This window comes from Astyanax mexicanus, chromosome 4 (assembly GCF_023375975.1).
Source record: "Astyanax mexicanus isolate ESR-SI-001 chromosome 4, AstMex3_surface, whole genome shotgun sequence".
Lineage (NCBI taxonomy): Eukaryota > Metazoa > Chordata > Actinopteri > Characiformes > Acestrorhamphidae > Astyanax > Astyanax mexicanus.
In genome coordinates, this window is record NC_064411.1 from 12657181 (window position 1) to 12671409 (window position 14229).

The window sequence follows — 14229 nt, forward strand, 5'->3', positions numbered from 1 at the left end:
TATGGTCCCAAAATATGAAATAGGTTACACTACAATTTGGAACTCCATCTGTGAGCACTGTACTACATGTCTCCAAGATGAGAAAACCCCTTTGTCCAGTATTGCTGGTCAAACCCTACCACAAACAAGAGACAGGAGACAACTATGTATGAAGGTGAACCCAAAATGTCAAACCAAAAAGAAATACCCAAATAGAGAAAGAACTAAATCAAATTAAGCAGGAAAAAATATAGAAGCACTACAAATATCTAAGAAAAGGCAATAAAGAAACCTAGCATGAAGATACGATTGAAGAGACAGTATTAAAGAAGAGACAGACTGGAGTTGAAGACTAGACAGGGCAGAGCCTGGCTGGAGAAATCGCAACAATGTAACAGGTTGTGCATGTTAATTTTTTATGGATTTGGGTCTGTTTCCTGCTCAGTTTTGATTATACAGTTAGGTTAAAAAAATATTTGGACAGTGCTTCACAGTACAGATGGACAATGACCCAAAACATAACTGCGAAAGCATCCCAGGAGTTTTTTAAGGTAAAGAAGTGGAATATTCTGCAGTGGCAAAGTCTGTCACCAGCTTTTAACCCAATCCAGCAGCATTTCACTTGCTTAAGACAAAAATAAAGGCAGAAAGACCCACAAACAAGCAACAACTGAAGAGAGTTAAAGACTGGGCAAAGTATCATAAAGGAGGAAACCGAGAGTTTGGTGATATCCATAGGTCCTAGGTTTCAGGGAGTCATTGCCTGCAAAGGATTCTAAACAAATTATAAAAAAATAGCATTGTATTTAGGTCAAAGCTCATTTGTCCAATTACTTTTGAGCCTCTGAAATGAGAAGCCTTTGTAGAAAAATTTGCAGTTTCTAAAAGCTTCATAAGATATTTATGTTCAACCCCTTAAAATAAACCTGAAAGTCTACACTTCAGTTACATCTCAGGTGTTTCAGTTCAAATCCAGTATGGTGGCATGCAGAGCCCAAATCATTAAAATTGTGTCACTGTCCAAATATTTTTGAACCTAGCTGTATTTTTGTTTGGTGATAGTAGTTACTTACCATGTTTAATATGAGAAACAATATCACCTTACATATTGCCAAACTGTTCTGGACTCAGTTCTCAATTCCTGATTTGTATTTTAACTAAGTGCATGTTGTTAAATGTTACAGTTTTTTTTTTGTTATGTTTTTCTCATCTTTAACAGACTTATCTGCGCTACGTTGTTGTTCATTTCTTTGATGAAGATGAGGTTGAGGCTGCACCATCATTGTGAATAGAGTGGTGTGATGGGGTAGGACTGTGTTTATTTTTTTGTCTTACTACGACAAATAAAATAAAAAAAAAAGTAAAATACGCTTAATTTTGTTCAATAGGTTTTGTACTGTTACTGGCCACACTCAAGTGCCAGCATCATGGCCAAAAAATATGCAGCACCAGATAAAAACTTATGGTCAAAGCATGCTGTAAGGGTACTTTCAGAGACAGGTATACTGTCCAAAACATATATTTAGTAGTTATCAATATAAAATGTTAATTTTAAACTATTCTAGATAGTGTGTTTAGATAACAACTTTAAGTAACAAACTTAATTGCATTTTCTGAACAGATAGTTATGCTATGGCCAGATACCGAGCACGAAAGGCACAGGACACATCAAATGTGGAAGAATCTGATGCTAATGAATCCAGAAAGATCACTCTTCCACATCGATTCAGAGGTATTCTATATGACAAATACAAAAACAACCTGTCAATGATTATATGAATGTACAAAATGATATGAATATTTTGCAGATAAAGATGACCAACCCGATCTAAGAAAGAGAAGAGCTCCTCTATGTAAGTGTAAAACAGTTTATTAAGTACACCTGCCTGTTACTGACTTACTAAATTACTTACTGGCCATTTGTGTACCTTGTTGGAATTTATGTATATCTGCTGCTGCATTTGCTAGCCGACACATCAGACATCAAACAGTATCAGGCATTTCTATAATGTCACTGTCACTGCTGTGCTTATCAGGGTCAATTCTATCAGACATTTAGAGGTGCTGAGCACACAACAAGAAGAAAAAGTAGAAATACACGCTAACTCTTATGTACAGGAAATGTGTGTTACTTACAAGGGCGTAGGAGCGGGCTTGATATTGGGGGGGAGACACATTTGCGAATATGAACCAAAGCCCACCCTATAGTTTCCTAGAACAACATTTTTGGATTTTTTTTTTTATCACAAATAATAATTTTTTTTCTGTATTTTGTTTATAATTATTTACATCCAATAAAAGGTGATTTTACAGCCTAAACATGTTACTCCACATTACATTTACTGTTGTTAGAAAAAAAATTATGCATGCAATGCCTGAATTATATACATAGTACAAAAACTGATCAGTTATCACCTAATATTTAAAATAATATAACAGTATTGGTTATTATTATTATGTATTGTATGCCAATTCTGTTGTATATTTACATTTTCTTTGGTTCCTGCGCTTTTAATTTGTTTTTACTGGGAACACTTCTTTCTACTGAGAGAATGTAACTACGTTTCCTAGAGATTTTTGGCAGAAGTTAATATAAACGTCAGGACATGTGGTCTTACTGTGAACTACATATGAACAGAAGTCAGGTTAGATCAGTGTTTCTTAACCCTGTTCTTACATATTCTACTGCATATTAACACTGTTCTGCATATTCTACAGCTTCCTCTGTTTAAAGGCACTTTAATAAAGTAAGTGGTGGTATGATGTGTCTAATAAACTGCTGGATATACATAATGATTCATTTAGGATCCATAGGGGGCTAAGAGATTTTAACAGGTTAACTCAATAAATGATTGTTTATTAGCTGATCAGTTGGATCTGATGGAAAACACAGTTTTAGGGCAGTGATGATCAGGGTTAAGAAACTGCTTTAAACTACCAACATTACCCAGTGTTGTACTAAATTCTGTCTATCCTCTACATCCAGCTTCTAGCTAACTGCAATCCTAAATTAATAAACAGTTTAAAAATGTAATAGTGATTAGCTGATCAGGTACAGGGCAAGTTGAACATTACGTATATAGTTTTTTTTCTTTAACCTTGACCCCCAATCTAGGTAATTCCAAAGTTAAGCTAACTCACTACCTCAGTCGGACGGTCTGTACATCCCAGCTGATCAGAGGAAAAATAAAAAACGGAGGAAAAAAGCCTTATTATTATTATTATTATTATTATTCCAAGTACTAATGTTTCTCAGAGAGAGTTTGGCTTCTTATGGATTATAATCTGCCTTGTAAAATCTAAAAAATGGAAACAAAAAGCACGATGACTGTGGATTATCTACTGGTATAAAATGGAAGAGGTTTTTAAAATGTATTTGTTAAACTAAGGACTTAAAATTAGGGACTTTATTAAACTTGTATTACTGTGTACTTTTACAGTACTTGGGAAAATGTGAATATACTGCTGCAAATTGTAAATATTTAACTAAACCAGTAAAATAATTACACAGAATATATTTGAAATATATTATATACATATCAGATGACAATGTTTGGCAATCACACTAATATTGTATTCAAAGAAGGAGCCTTACTTTTGATACAGAAAGTAAGAGCAGTTATAATTTATAACAAGTAAACGATAAAATGTGTAGTGTGTAAGTTATTGTACATTTTATATCAATAATTCAGACTTTAGTTCAGTTAAAAACTCTATTAGACTATTAGACAACCATACGTGACCCTCATAATCCAAATTCATGTAAACAAATAAAACATTACAAAACAGGTAAACAGATTTGTATTCTCACTCATTCATAAATCACTGCAGTGTCTGTGTTCCACCAGCAGATGGCCTCCAAGCTCCACCAAAAAACATCTCTAGAAATCTGATCAGGAGCAGATAATGGAAGCTGCTGAATAAAATCATCTCAACGCAAACAAACAAAAAAGTTAGTGTAAGAATTTACTGTATCTGGACCTGTAATATATTCACGCACTTGTTTGAACACACCACACAAAGCTGACAAAACAACAAGTCACAAGATTATTAAACAAAAAATAAGTATTACATAGAAAACTATTACATTAAAAATCCACACACATTATATATTATATTGTATTATATACAAATATTTATGATTAATAAATTAACAAACAAACGAACAATTGCGTTAAGGAAATTAAAAACACGTTTCCGCATTTCCGCAGCGTGAGGCTATTTTTCTAGATTTTTTATCTTGTACACTACTTAGGGAGCCTAATGAAGAAACACCATGTCTCCTATAGGCATAAAATATGCATTATTACACACATTATCAGCCACCAATATCAGGTTAAGAGCTGTTACTATTAAAATAAAAGCTTAAGTGAATATATTTTCTAGTTAATATAGAGTATTTTAAGCTGAATGTAAAATAGGGGACCCTTCAGCAGGGGGGCACCGAAGTAAACAAAACTTTAATTTCCTAAAAAAAACTTTTGACACAAGTCAAACGAGTGCTGGACTTTAATCTACACAGATTTCTCTCCTTAAAACTGATTATTTGGGTGAGTAAAGCTCTTACATTTATTTACAGTAAGTTTAGATTTACACAATTTTGACTGAAATGGCTGAAAATAGAGGCCGCTACGCTAGCTAGCTAGCGCTTAGCTACCTAGTTACAAGCCATAGCAACCGCTCACATAGCCGAGTTCTAACACCACTGTGGCTAAATACACTAATTACAATATAAAAGACACACACAGGGACAGTATGAACACCTACCTGCTGTTTTACTGCTGTTTTTAGCCTCTTTAATTCTACATGCTAATCGCTAAATTAGCTTCAGTCACCTAGCTTAGCTAGCTAGCTCAGGGGTGCGTTTCCCGTACAACGACGGAGCCTAGCATTGAACTAACGTGGTACGATGCATCGTTAAACTAACTAACATCTGAAGTACGACCGTTTCCCGAAACCATCGTACTTTGTTGGTACCACAGAAGTCTGAACTATGTTGGTTTGAACCACTGTGGTCTTAACTAAGGTGTTTCCAGATGTGTTCGGCCAGACTTTCCCAGCAGAAAACGTGCAAATCTCACAATCTTTAAAATATTATGCCAAAAATATGTTACTAATGTATCATTTAGGCTATTTATATTGTAATTATCACCAGAACACAACGGACAACAATACTATTAATAAAATAACAATGAACTGCAAGTAAAATGTAGACAATAATTGCTATATATTCATTATTATTTGTAACAGACAGTGTTACTTAAAAAAAACATACACATATTTGCTATTGCAATATTTTTTTTAAATAAAATAATCACCATTCTGAAGAAGTCTTATTAAAATGAGACATGAGAAATGTGTTACTCAGTGGTTCAGCAGTGCGCCTACGACGTGCAGCGCGCGGTGTTCTGTCGAATTGTGCAACCCATCGAGATGTGCTTCTCAACACCAGCGCCCATGCGTGGAAACATTTTTTATTTATTTATTGGTTTTTTTATGGTAATTCTGTTCTTTTTGGTTGCATTAAAAAACCAGGAACCCCTTGCCATTATTTCTGAGTATTACAAATGCGTAAATGACAGCTGATGATAATGAAAGTAATTATAAGTTAGCAATAATAAAAAAATAAGGTTTATAATCACCCTAATAACCCAAAACTGTCTCCTGATATTTTGATTCAGGCTTTCCAAATATTCTACCGAAAGCATGTTTAAATATGGGGCTTTTTCTAGCAATTTTATATTTAAAAATTAAATATGCATTAGGGTAGTACGGTTTGACAGGGTAGCAAAACTCGACAGACACCGGATGGACGCCTAGTTCGAATCCCAGTCGTGGTTTTATTCTCTTAATGTTTTTTTTCATAATGGCAATTCATGTTATTATTTTTTACATATATATTAATGTAGCCTACATATTTCTACGTATTTCCTGTAATATATTATTTAACAAATACTAATTGATAACATTTGTATAGGCCTAGAAACACGTTGTATTGGCTAAATAATAAATGTTCTTTATTCACACTCTGTCTGGCCCTGTTACCTGCAGAGGATAATTAGGTAATTCAAAACACCTGCTTATTGCATATCTTATTCACAGAGTGCATATAGCACAATGGGTTTAAAAAAATAATTATTAACTATTTCATAAATGTTCACAGCACAAGTTATCTTTACTCAAGAGATGCCTGCTTGAATAATTGGCATACATCTTTCCAAGACTGTAAAATACATTTTAGCTAAAGAGCACTTCTCTTTTCACTACACTGAATTCATGTTTGCCAAATAAAGCTAAATGTTAAAGACATACATTAAAAAAAGGACTGAATTGTATTATTTTACCTGGGCGCACATTGGTAAAAGTGAAGTGGCTCAATTAATGTAATAAACACAAACATTAAAAAGAAATAGGTACTTTTGATATCTTAAATCCTCGTGCAGCAATATTAATGTGATTTATCAGCTTTCTGAATCCTACCGTCCATCGTCTGCACTAACCACCAGGAACTAAGCTCTTAACGACAGGTCTAGAGCTGTAGTTGGAACGACGCAGCTGAACCACGGTAGTTGCGAACATTCGCTGGAACCACGGTTCTGGGAAACACCTGAGTAGCTTAGCTAAGTGCTGCACTATGTAAGTTACTAACGTGGTTACCTCCATAGTTCCAACCACGCTTTTGGGAAACACCTGCGTCGCAGCTGCATCGTCCAGACTAAGTAAGTTGCTAACGTAGTTAGCAACTACGCTTTTGGGAAACGTACCCCAGATGTCTTCTGTTTTATCCAAATTTTATTTTGCTCCTGCTACATCTTCATGAATTTTATAATCCGGAACTCTTTCTGATTTCTTACGATTACTGTGATGTCGTCATCAGCAAAGTCTGTAAGTTTAAAAGATTCTTTACCTAAAGACATCAATTACTTTAATTCTGGTATAATATTTAATTTTATTTAAAAGAGGACTAACTTTTAACACACACATAATACTGCACTTAAAGGGCAGCCTTGTTTTACTCCTCTATGTGTCTTAAATTATTTTAAAATACCCTTTAACATTAATTTGAGCTTCTGATTTTACATATAATAACTTGATCTTATGGAGGAAATTTGGTGGAAAACCACAGTGCTGCAAATCATTCCATAAATATTCCCTGAAAAAAAAAGCCTTTTTCTAATCTAAAGTAATTATATAAAATTCCTTATCATTGTTTAAATGTATTCATTTATTATAAATCAAGGTAATCACAGATTTATAGAACAATTCATTCATTTTTCCATCTCTAATACCTTCATTAAAATAATTTTGTAATAAACTTATAATTTCATTTAAACAGGATTATACATTTTGCAGGTTAACAATTTCTTCCTTTGTAATTGGTTGACATTGACGAGAGGTCCTCTGCTTGTAATTTTGAACAGCCTGATTAATGATTGTGAATTTTTTTGTTTCCTGTGTAGTTTCTGTTTTTCTTTTTTGTTTTCTATTACATTCCCATGCTCATCTCTAATCCATTTAATTATCTGCATGACATTAAGCTCTCTAAAAAGTGTCATTTTAATAACTCGATCTTGAGCTGTGTTAACATTATTCATTATAAATTGATAGATTTGATAAATTTATAGATTAACCTTCCAGGAATCAATTATCTGTAATTAATTATTTCAAACAATTGATTATAGAATAATAAACCAATTCCATCAGCTTTACATTCTCCAATAGAAAAGAAGGAATAACCATTATCCCACATTTTTTTGGATTTTCTATATCTTCATATGTATTTAGTTTTGTTTACTGTAAACACAACACACCAAATCTCTGCTTTTTTTTCTTTTAAATATACAAAATTTCTCATTCCTGTTCTTTTTATACTGAATCCCCCAACACTGCATAGTGCAATATTAAGTCAGACAGAGGAGATAAAGAAATGTTTATTTCTTTTATTTTTCTTAGTGTACCGTTCATTCTGCTTCTAACCTCTTTTTTTAGGTTTACTCTTCCGTTTCGTTTCGTTGGTGCAGCAGCCCCTGTGCGTATGTTTGGTGGTAGATCTGGTCATAGATGGAAGGAGAGGTGATGAAGAAGGAGGAAGAACTTGGTTTGCTTGTGTTTCGGCTGCTGCAGACTCGTACTCCTCGCTGCTGTCTCCTTCAGACGAGGTGCTGGTGTTCGGATTTCCTCCGTCTGTCTCTCCGCTGCTGCTGCTGCTTCCGCTGCTACTTAAATCTTCATGATGACTCATTTCCATCCTCTACTCTTTCACTTCCATTGTAGAGAGCTTCACTTGGACCTGGTTCCTCCACTGCGTCTGGTTGAACTCGGTTTGGGTGACTGATCGTTGGACGTGTTCTTAGAGGGATTTAATTTCTTCAGAAACTACTTCCTCTTTTTTATTTCCACTTACTGTCCACACAGTCACCATTATTAAAATACACACCTAAAATTTTGATTTGCTCTTTATCTGGAACATCGACTCTGAACTTCTTTCTTTGATCCCCAATCCACACACATTCAGATTTAGCCATATTAAGCTTTGCACCAGAAAGTTTTATATTAAATGTATAATATTCCATTATAATGTCTAAGTCTTTTTTTGTTTTAATAAAAACTGTAATATCATCTGTATAAGCTGTGATTTTAACTAAATAATCTCCTCTTTTAATACCTTGTATTCTTTCATCATTATGGCTAGAACGTAAATGGCAGAACTCAGAGGATAATCTTGTTTTATTCCTCCTATCGGCTTCTGTTTTTGCTCCACTCATCCATCAAGTTTTTCTGAGTTAAAGTTTGTTGAATTTTTAAGAGTGCAGGTACGTAACAGTTTTAGATTTTATCCCGACGTTTAGTTTTTTTTTTGATCTGACTTCATGATCAACATTCATCCTGAAATGAATTTCTATTGACGTTGGTGATCAGCTGGATAGTGAAGCTTTTATCCTCCAGTTAGACCAGGAGCTCACCACTCACCCTGCTACTCCTACCATGTCCAATTGTTAGTCCTCATTTACTTGTTTTTATTAAAAATATAACTTTATGAAATGTGATTGTAACATTAACACCATGTGAGCATTTTTTTGGAAAATTGTGAAAAAAATTTTAATCCTATGAATGCTCTGTAAGTTCATATAAATCAGCAATTTCTGAACAATATCACCACAGTTTTTGACATGTTTTTCTATAATTTACATATATTTGACACACTGGACCAAAAAAAATCCATGTGATGTCAACCACCCTTATATAAAATGCAGAACATCTCAAAGACACTAGATGGAGGCAGTGCTCCTTTCTCCCAGCATTATTATCACAGTGCACACACATGCAGTATAGTCACGTTAGAGTATAAAATTAACCAACTGTTTTTTATTTTAAAAAATGTATTTAAGAGGTAAATGAAATTATTTAGTGATTTTTGTTTCTAAATAGCTTATTATTATTTTTTTGTTTTGTTTTGTTTTGTTTTGTTTGTCATTTACCTTTATGTAACCCTTAAATAAGTAATGACAGTGAGCTCAGGCTGTTTAATGCAGTCATAGAAAACAGAATCATCTTGAAAAACTCATGAGAACGTTATAAAATGTGGGGCAGATCATGCGCAGTGCGGGGAGGAGCACTTTTGGACGGGTAGCAGAACTCGGCAGAACACCGGTCTGAAAACTGGGGGGGTTTACAGCTGTGTGGGAGAAACTTCAGACTCATGAATATTCAAACATTCCATTCAACCGTGTAATATGATTGGCTGACGAACAATGGCTCCGCCCTCCCAGCGTCTATTCGCTGAGAGAGTTAGGGGGCGGGGCTTAGAGGGAGAGCGGTGTGACGCAGTGAGGAGGAAGTGAAAGTAAGTTCAGTCTCCGCCATTAGAAGAGGACAGAAGTCCGGATTCACTCGGTAAGTTCAGAACTGAAGAGAATGTAGAACAGAACCGTGTAGCTTAAAGTCAGAACCGGTTCTAAAGGTTCCTCAGATCCAGAACCGGTTCTTTAAGCTCAGCTCAGTGTCCGATTCCACTGGAAGAACCAGGATCAGCATGGAGATCTGAACCGGGCCTGGATCAGACCTGGACCTGGTCTAGATCAGACCGGCTGGAGAACAATCAGCTGTAACAGATCAATAATGCTGTAAACTGAAGAGAAATGCGCAGATATAGATTGATAGTTATTGATCACAGTGTAGTTTATGCTGTTTAAAGCGCATTACTGCTTAATGTGGACTTTGATCTGTTGGGGAGATAAAAAAAACCGGAGCTGCTATAAAGGCGTGTTTATATGCAGTAGCGCTGTTTAACCAGCAGGGGGAGCAACTGAGCTCAAGATCACGTGGTGTGTTAGTGTTTTTAATCCTGCTGTTTTATATTATACTTAAATAATCTCTCTATTCTGATTCAGTAACATAATAATAATAATATTAATTATAATAGAACTGTGTGTATATTTATAATGTTGTGTAATGCAGTAATATTACTAATAATAATTAAATTATAATAATTATAATAACAGTAAATGTTTCTGTAATCTGTAGAATAATGTGTAATGAGGGTAAATCACACTGTTATGTATCGTTCTCTGTTTGTTTTGTTTTGTTAGTTTATCAGGTATTGTTTAATGCAGTTCTGATGATAATGTCATTATTGTAAGAATAAAGGTTTTATTGTAACGGCTGATCTGTTCTCAGGGGTCGGTGTCGGCAGTGTTCAGCTGTGTGTGAATGAAGAAGAGTAAATGATGGATCTTCAGAACTCCAGCAGTGGAGGAGGACCTCCTGTCCTAAAGTGAGTAAATTAAGTGATGGGTTTAATATGTAAAGTAGTTTTGTATTGTAATGGTTTCAGCTCTAATCCTGGAGCTGTGATCTGCATATTTTACAGTTTTAAAATATTGAGAACAGAGTTTCTCCTAGACCAGAGTCAGAACCCTGTGCTGTATTTAAACACAGAGAAACGCTTAACAAACAGTAACAGTAACAGTATTAGGTGGTTGCTGTAGTGATATTATGCTGTTGCTAGGTGGTTGCATATTTATGTTAAAAAATTTGGTCCATATTTTTTAACATAAAAGTGACGATTTGCTCAAAATCTGGATCGGATTAGTCTGTAGTGAAAGTGATCTTTGGACCAGATCCATTGTGAGGATCCGTCTCGGATTTTACCACACCCTGTCTGGGTTTACATTAGTATTAGAAATGTGGAAATCCTGATGTGCTGCATTTATATAGATCAGATGGAAGTGCCTGGGTTTGATATTAAAGCTGTGGAATGAAGAAAGACTTGTTCTATTCTAGGCCTGGACAATAATTTGATATCTGTATTTATTGCGATAAGAAATGTTTCAATAATGGGGACATCATTTTTGTGGTATATCGATATGTATTATTTACACGGACAGGCATTTTTTACTGGTGTAAGCTCGCCCCAGAGTTGAATACAGTCTCCGTAGCTGAGCTATGTCTGTGCGTGATGACGTAATTACACAGGCACGTAGCCAGATAGGCTAGGCTAGGCTAGGTTAGATTTGGCTAGGCTAGGCTAGGCACCCCAGCAAACATGCCCACACTGGGCCAATGAGGGCCCAATGTGGGCCAACACATCGGCCCCGTATGGGCAGCCCACATCGGGCCATTGGGGATTTGCACGTCGGTGCAGTATCGCCCCCATATGGGCAGCCCACTTAGGGCCAACGGAGATTTGCTCATCGGGACGGCACCAGCACCATGGCGTCGGCCCATTTCAGGCAGCCCACATTGGGCCAATGGAGATTTGCTCACCAGTATAGCGTCGGCCCCACGGCGTGGGCCCTTTTCAGGCAGCCCACATTTGGCCAGCGAAGATTTACTCCTCTATGCAAAATCAACACCAAAGCATTGGCCCATTGGGCCAACAGAGATTTGCAGAGCTCTAACACACACACACACACACACACACACACACTGACTCATGCCCTCAGTGGAAAACCAATTGTGGCCCCAAATTTTTAGAACTGTGCAATATTGAACAGAGAACACTTTTCAAGAAAGAAAATTTAAAGCTGTGCTATTGGCACTTTGACATTTTTTGCAACTGGCTGTAAAACAATTAAATAAATAACACAATTTAAAGTGTATAGTAAATTAATAAATGTATTACAAAGTATCATGTATGAAATATAAACAACACACAACATTATTTAAGTAAATTACTTAATAATAAATCCCAAATTTATATTTTAGCATGTAGATAAACATGTACTGCATAAATATCTCCATTTGCAAAAACAGTATTTATAATAAACAGTATGATATAAATATCAAACATAATACAAAATAACAAAGAATTATACAACTTAAATTAATATATATATATATAAACATCAATAAAAACAGCAAATCATATTCTTGAATAAATACTTAAATGCACTAGACTGATGTAGTAGATGAATAATAAACTGATACTATTATTGCTACTGGAACAAAGCCTCTGGGGTGGGTTTCCCGAAAACGAACAACCTTAGCGAATAACGAACGAACTAACGAATGACGTGAGTAAAGAACGAGCCAGTTCTGCGAGTGTTTCCCAAAGAGCTTCGCAACGTGAAAATTAACAAAGGAGGTTAAAGAACGTCTTTGTTGACTCCTCCCCCGAAACAGCGCGCTCAATCGATCCACAAATATCGATTATTATGCAGTATTTATTCAGTATTACACCCTAAAAATGTAAAAAAGTGTTGTAATCATCAATATTATACATATTTTGAAATTTAAATTACAAAAGGATGTACTTTGGCATTAATAAAATACTCCTAAAGATACATATGGCTAAATAAATCATATGTTTATATATAAATGTTTAATAAACATTAAACTTTTTTTACTTTTTTTAAAACTATTATTGTTAATATATATATATTATATTAATAGATATTGTACTAATATTATTAATAGTAATATTGATAATAATATTAATTTATTATTATTATAATTATTAATTATATAAAAATAATAATATAATTATAAATAATATAATAATACATATACATATACACACACACACACACACACACTGTAAAGCTCCAGCTCATCCTAAATCACCATCTCAGTTGGGTTTAGGTCAGGGGATTTTGAAGGCCATGCACCTTTTTGTTAACTTTTGTTAATTCCATATGCGTCAATTAATTGTTTTCATAGTTTTAATATTAATCGACAATGTAAAAAAAATAAATAAATAAAAAATGAGACGTGTCAACTTTTGACTGGTATTTATATATTTGCGAGCTGACACACCCCAGAGTTTGCCCAGATGAACGGCCACAATGTTGGTTAGAAGCATCTAAATAAAGAATAATATTAAATATTACCTGCACATTCACCGATACCCTTTACAATACGTGTAGGTGTGAGTAAAGACACTGCAGGCGTCCCCTGCACCGGACCTACAGTACCAGGAATTTTCCCAATAGCATGGAAATATATTGTATTGTGCTGTAATTCCTGGGCTGGTGGGAAGTGCATATAAGTGTGTGTATGCCACATAACAGCCTGATTACAGAATCCACGGACTTGGTGACTTTGCAGCTTTGCTTAGACCGTGAGCATCCTCTGCAGGAATCTGGATTTTAATAATTTATGGGTTTGGGAAACACTCTTTAATTAACGATCAATCTTAAGTATGAGTTAACGAAGTTCTTAGCGTAACGAAGCTTTCAGGAAACCCACCCCTGATCTCTATTATTAATTTTATTCCTCTTGCTTGTAGACTTGGAACCAAAATGTCATCCCAATCAAACCAGTAAAAAAAAATTCTAATTGAATATAACATTAGTTTTTGCATTAAGGTTTTTATCTCACAGCAATAATAATGAAGGAGAAAATAGATGTACTTTACATAAATAGAACAGATATAGTTAATCATAATATCAAAAAGGAATATTTTTCATGCATTAATATAGCATAGATCATAAATTAACTATTTTTTTGAAGAGACTGCATGAGACGATGCTTCCGTCCACCTGAACGGTCCCGTGCATTCCAAAGCCAAACCTTTGCCACCTGCTCGATCTCTGCATCCTTTGGTGGTGGCATGATTGATCTTCTCACGGCCTCTTAAAATGATAATATAGAGATATGAGAATGCAGTCAGGTAAATACTACATCTGTTAGTGTCTTTTCATGTACAATGCTTAATTTTAGAGAAATTTGCAGACTGTATTTGATTACAGTGATTCTTATATAGTGATAGTTATTTGAATTTGAATTTCTTCAGGCTATTCATGGTGA

At 34.9% G+C, this 14229-nt stretch overlaps 1 long non-coding RNA gene across 1 annotated transcript; it reads left to right on the forward strand.

Annotated features, from left to right (window-relative positions):
- Positions 1 to 1331: 1331 nt before the first annotated feature.
- LOC111189824 (uncharacterized) lies at positions 1332 to 2208 on the forward strand. Its single transcript, XR_007438759.1, has 3 exons — positions 1332 to 1479; positions 1601 to 1711; positions 1788 to 2208. It is a non-coding gene; the product is annotated as an uncharacterized LOC111189824 (long non-coding RNA).
- Positions 2209 to 14229: the final 12021 nt, after the last annotated feature.